At 45.7% G+C, this 6,192-nt stretch overlaps 1 protein-coding gene across 2 annotated transcripts in view; it reads right to left on the reverse strand.

Moving 5' to 3' along the window:
- ARHGAP32 (Rho GTPase activating protein 32) overlaps positions 1-5,981 on the reverse strand; it is a 445,777-nt gene extending 439,796 nt beyond the window's left edge. Inside the window, exon 1 of one of the 2 annotated variants that reach the window (XM_077457864.1) lies at positions 5,900-5,981. The gene's annotated coding sequence lies outside the window, so the exon portion shown is untranslated. The remainder of the gene's footprint in view (positions 1-5,899) is intronic. The other variant, XM_077457863.1, reaches the window with a different exon arrangement.
- Positions 5,982-6,192: the final 211 nt, after the last annotated feature.

Below are 6,192 nucleotides of genomic sequence, written 5' to 3' on the forward strand. Positions count from 1 at the left end.
TGAACAATTTAAAAAAAAAATGTCAGAGAATAGAGAAATTAACTAAACCTACAGAAACTGACTGCATAACAGTCCCTACAGGAACTACAAACTGGCACCATATCTGAAGATGCTACAAGACCACAAAGTCAGACAAACCTTCAGTCTGCACAGACTGGGTGCCCAATGCCTGGAGATGGAGTCAGAGTGGTACACAGACCTACAATGCCAAGGTACACTCACATCCAAAGACTCACTCCAGACTTCATTTCTATTGATGGGAAGAAGAAATTCCATATTCTACAGGGATAAGAGGACCAGAGAGTGAAAATAATTGAACAATATGTACCAGTATGACATGAGAAACTGGGAACTTACAGTATCTCACAAAAGTGAGTACACCCCTCACATTTTTGTAAATATTTTATTCTATCTTTTCATGTGACAACACTGAAGAAATGACACTTTGCTACAATGTAAAGTAGTGAGTGTAGCCTGTATAACAGTGTAAATTTGCTGTCCCCTCAAAATAATTCTACACACAGCCATTAACCACTTACAGCCCGCCATATAGCAAAATAACAGCAGCAAAGTGGTTTCAATATCCTGACCGGAAGTCATATGGCGCCCGCATTGTGGCAACTGATACCCCGCAACCAGGGTAGGACTTAGGGTGGTGGGGGCCCCTGGGCTTGAGTCACTTTCGGGCCCTACCTTCTACACATTACCGTATTTATCGGCGTATAACATGCACCCCAAGTTTAGAAGGGAATTTTAAGGAAAAAAACTTTTAGGAGCGAAGTTTAAGGGAAAAAAAACGTACATTTAAATGCCCATCAATGAAGCCTTATCAGTGTCCATCTGCAGCCCTGTCCATCATTGCAGCCTTGTCGGTGTCATTTGCAGCCTTGTCATTGCAGTCTTGATGTTTAAAAATGGCGCAGCCGAGATACAGAGTCCTGTGTATCTCAGCGGTTCTCGGGTCCTCTCGGCGGCTAAGGGCCCTCTCACAGTCCCGAGCGGAGCTGAGAGTAGCCGAGTGTGCTCGGCTCACAGTCATGCCCAGTCCCTGTGTTATGTCCTGTGACTGTGAGTGGAGTGAAGCCGAGTACACTCGGCTATGTATCTTGGCGGGGCCCATGGGCTTGAGCCCAGTCAAGCCCAATGGTAAGTCCAGCCCTGCCCGCAACACCGACCTAGATAAAGAGTCTCTGGCGGAGACTCTTTACCATGTGATCAGCTGTGTCCAATCACGGGTGATCACAGTATAAACAGGAAGAGGCTTTTCCTCACTCCTGTCTGTCAGACGCGAGTAGAGGAGAGGAGAGCTGATCAGTTGCCCCTCTGACAGGGGGGGTCTGTGCTGATCAATTATTAGTACAGCACAGACCCCCCCCCCCCCCAAGGATGCCCACACTGGACCACCAGGGACACCACCAGAGATCCCACCACTAGTCACCACCAGGTATGCCACCCTAGACCACCAGGGATGCCAATCAGTGCCCACAATGGATGCCAGTGCCCACAATGGGCATCACTGATTGGCATTCATCAGTAACATTAGTGTACAGTGCCACCTATCAGTGCCCGTCTGTGCCGCCTATCAGTGACCATCCATGCAGCCTATCAGTGCCCACCCATGCCGCCTATCAGTGCCCCGTCATCAATGCCGCCTTATCAGTGCCAGTCAGTGCAGCCCCATCAGTGAAGGAGAATTTTTTTTTTTATTTACAACGTTTTGTAACAAACAAACAAAAAACACCTTTAAAATAAAAAATAAATAAAATATTTGTTTAGCAGAAAATAAAAACCCCTAGGTGATCAAATATCACCAAAAGAAAGCTCTATTTGTGGGAACAAAATTATAAAAATTTTGATTGGGTACAGTGTAGCATGACTGCGTAATTTTCATTCAAAGTGCGACAGCACTGAAAGCTGAAAAGTCTGGGCAGGAAGGTGTATAAGTGCCCTGTATTGGAGTGGTTAATGTCTAAACCGCTGGCAACAAAAGTGAGTACACCCCTAAGTTAAAATGTCCAAATTGGGACATTGGGCCTAAGGCAGGGGTTGACAAATTTGCTTGGAATCTAGGAGCCAGCTAAAAAAGTTAGGAGCCAGGTCCGTGATGGCAATCTGGACCTGTCCCTGGCCTGACATGGAGACAAGTGAGGGGAAGATAGCCCCCAGCCCCCCACCTGTCTCCAAGTCATTGCCCATAGCTCTTAGAGGGACATTTTGTTTTATTTTATTTTTTTCAAACGACAATTTTTTTTAAAATTGCATTTTAGTGTAAATATGAGATGTGAGGTCTCTCTGACCCCAGATCTCATATATAAGAGGACCTGTCATGCTTTTTTCTATTACAAGGGATTTTTACATTCCTTGTAATAGGAATAAAAGTGACACACATTTTTTTTAAAAAGAACAGTGAAATAAAAATAAAAGTTAAAATAAGAAAAAAAATATGTTTTAAATGCACCCTGTCCCGCCAAGCTTGCGTGCAGAAGCGAACGCATATATGAAAGCGGTGTTCAAACCACACATGTGAGGTATCGCTGCGATCGGTAGAGTAAGAGCAATAATTCTAGCCCTAGACCTCCTCTGTAACTCAAAACGTGCAACCTGTAGAATTTTTTAAACGTCGCCTATGGAGATTTTAAAGGGTAAAAGTTTGTCGCCATTCCATGAGTGGGCGCAATTTTGAAGCGTGACATGTTGGGTATCGATTTACTCGGCGTAACATTATCTTTCACAATATAAAAAAAAAAAATTGGGCTAACTTTACTGTTGTCTTATTTTTTTTTTATTAAATAAATTATTTTTCCCCAAAAAAAGTGTGCTTGTAAGTCCGCTGTGCAAATACGGTGTGACAGACAGTATTGCAACGACCACCATTTTACTCTCTAGGGTGTTAGAATAAATAATAAAAAAAAATATATATATATATATTTTTTTTTTTTGTTTTTTTTTTTGTTTAGGGGTTCTAAGTAAAGGGATGGAGAAAGACTGGCAGGCAATCCCATTAGCATTGTTGGTTGTAATTCCAACGGCCACCACAAGAGGGCGCCAGATTCCAGAAGGAACCATAGGATCACAGAAGGACTCAAAGCCGGGGGCTCAATTACCTGCGGCGCGGCCCGACGCGATCGCGCCGGGGGGGGTCTACGGAGACAGGATACCCCCAGCTATGCTGCCCCAGGCGCCAGGTCGCTGATTCTAGTCGCAAATGCGACCTGGCGCCCGGGTTTTGTCGAGCACTGGCCTAAGGTGTCAATATTTTGTGTGGCCACCATTATTTTACAGCACTGCCTTAACCCTCAGGGGCATGAAATTCACCAGAGGTTCACAGGTTACCACTGGAGTCCTCTTCCCCTCCTCCATGATGACATCACAGAGCTGGTGGATGTTAGCGATCTTGCGCTCCTCCACCTTCCACTTGAGGATGTCCCACACATGCTTAATATGGTTTAGGTCTGTAGATATGCTTGACCACTCCATAACCTTTAACCTTCTTTAGCAAGGCAGTGGTCCTCTTGTGTTTGGGGTCATTATGTTGGAATACTGCCCTGTGGCCAAGTCTCCGAAAGGAGGGGGATCATGCTCTGCTTCAGTATGTCACAGTACATGTTGGCATTCATGGTTCCCTTAATGAACTGTAGCTCCCAAGTGCCGGTGTTCTGTCAAAAACTGTCCGGCCTTCGCATAGTATCCGCCCCGTACTGCGCAGGCACAGCGCTTGCGCAGTACGGAGGACAAGGAGACTCTGAAAGTCTCAGAAGAAGAACAGCACCTGCGCACTGAGTCCAGGCGCAAGCCCCACCATCCAAGTGGACATACAGTAGCACATAGTAACAGGGCCCCTTGCGTGCTCGCTTCGCTCTCCACGCTTATGGCATGGCCTCGCTTCGCTCGGATACTTTTTTATTCTAGCTCTATGTCCACTTGGATGGTGGGGCTTGAACCTGGACTCACTGCGCAGGTGCAGTTCATCTTCGCGCAGTACAGGGCGGACATTATCTGACGGGGGAGAGTATTCGACACATCACCAGCAGCACTCATATAGCCCCAGACCATGACAACTCCCACCACCGTGCTTGACTGTAGGCAAGACACACTTGTCTTTGTACTCCTCACCTGGTTCCCGCCACACACACTTGACACCATCTGAACCAAATACGTTTATCTTGGTCTCATCAGACCACAGGACTTGGTTCCAGTAATCCATGTCCTTAGTCGGCTTGTCTTCAGCAAACTGTTTGTGGGCTTTCCTGTGCATCGTCTTTAGAAAAGGCTTCCTTCTGGGACAACAGCCATGCAGACCAATTTGTTGCAGTGTGTGGCATGTTCTCAGCACTGACGAAATGACCACGCACCCCTTCAACCTCTGCAGCAATGCTGCCAGCATTCATATGTTTATTTCTCAAAGACAACCTCTGGATATGACCCTGAGCACGTGCACTCAACCGCTTTGGTCAACCACGGCGAGGCCTGTTCTGAGTGGAACCTGTCCTGTTAAACCGCTGTATGGTCTTGGCCACCGTGATGAAGCTCAGTTTCAGGGTCTTGGCAATCTTCTTATAGCTTAGGCCAGTGATGGGGAACCTTGGCACCCCAGATGTTTTGGAACTGCATTTCCCATGATGTTCAACTACACTGCAGAGTGCATGAGCATCATGGGAGATATAGTTCCAAAACATCTGGGGTGCCAAGGTTCGCCATCTTTATGTAGAGCAACAATTCTTTCTTTTCAGATCCTCAGATAGTTCTTTGCCATGTTGAACTTCCAATGGCCAGTATGGGAGAGTGAGTGATAACACCAATTGTAACACACCTGCTCCCCATTCACACCTGGGACCTTGTAACACTAACGAGTCACATGACACTGGGAGGGAAAATGGCTAATTGGGCCCAGTTTGGACATTTTCACTTAGAGGTGTATTCCCTTTAGTTGCCAGCGGTTTAGACATTAATGGCTGTGTGTTGAGTTATTTTGAGGGGACAGCAAATGTACACTGTTATACAAGCTGTACACTCACTACTTTACATTGTAGCAAAGTGTCATTTCTTCAGTGTTGTCACATGAAAAGATAGAATAAAATATTGACATAAATGTGAGGGGTGTACTCACTTTTGTGAGATACTGTTATATTCCCTACCTGCCCCCCACCCCCCATCACCATTTATTATATGTCTTTTTTTTTTTCTTTTTTTTTAATTTATGACAGGGAAATCAATCCACAGGGATCACAGTACAAGAATAAGACAACAGTTGTCACAACATCCGCATATAATGCTCCATTACAATTTTTACCCTCACAACATATCTGCCCTCATCCATTATCCACCTTGTAATTGATGTCATTTATTATCTTGTAGCCTGAGAAGTAATATTAAAATAATAATAAGGGGTAATAAAAAAGGGACAAGGGAGGCGCCCTAAATATATTCCCAGGTATACAGGGGGTATGGGGGGGAGGGGGGCACAGAAAATATATATATATATATATATATATATATGGGCGAGGGGTACACAGAAAATATTCCCGGGCACACATGGGGGGGGGGAATATATTCCCTGTATAAGGGGGGGCACACTGAATAAATATATATAAATATATATATATATATATGGGTAAGAGGGCGGTGAGAGGTGTGACTGGTCTACATATATATGAAGACATGAGGGGAGGGGGTCACATATATAACATTGCGGGGGGGGGGGGGGGGTGCTCATTTCCCTCCATCCCCTCATACCTGTAATATCCAATCCGGATATATAATGAAGACAATCCCGCTCACAGCACGGGACACGAGGAGGAGCATACAATCTTACAGGGTCGCCCCCGTACAGGTGAAGGGGAGGGGGTATGTACGATCAGATCATGTCCCCGTACCCCCCATACACAGCGAGAGCACAAACCTGATCCCGGGATCCGGAGCTCAGTCCTCACATCACCGATCACAGCCCGGGAGAGGAGGGGGCGGGCCCTGGAACCGTCACTAGGCAACGTACTGCCTGACACTGATATCACTGCCCTGTACTGTGTATACTGACACTCACATCTCCTATATATTCTATATACTCCTTCTATATACCCCTCTTATACATCATTCTATATACTCCATCCTATATTCCCCCTCATGCATCATCCTATATACCTCTCCCATATACAGCATCCTATATACCCCAGATATACACCATCCTATATAGAC

This window comes from Lithobates pipiens, unplaced genomic scaffold (assembly GCF_037356315.1).
Source record: "Lithobates pipiens isolate NorthernLeopardFrog02 unplaced genomic scaffold, aLitPip1_a1.2 Scaffold_27, whole genome shotgun sequence".
In the NCBI taxonomy this organism is placed as follows: Eukaryota; Metazoa; Chordata; class Amphibia; order Anura; family Ranidae; genus Lithobates; species Lithobates pipiens.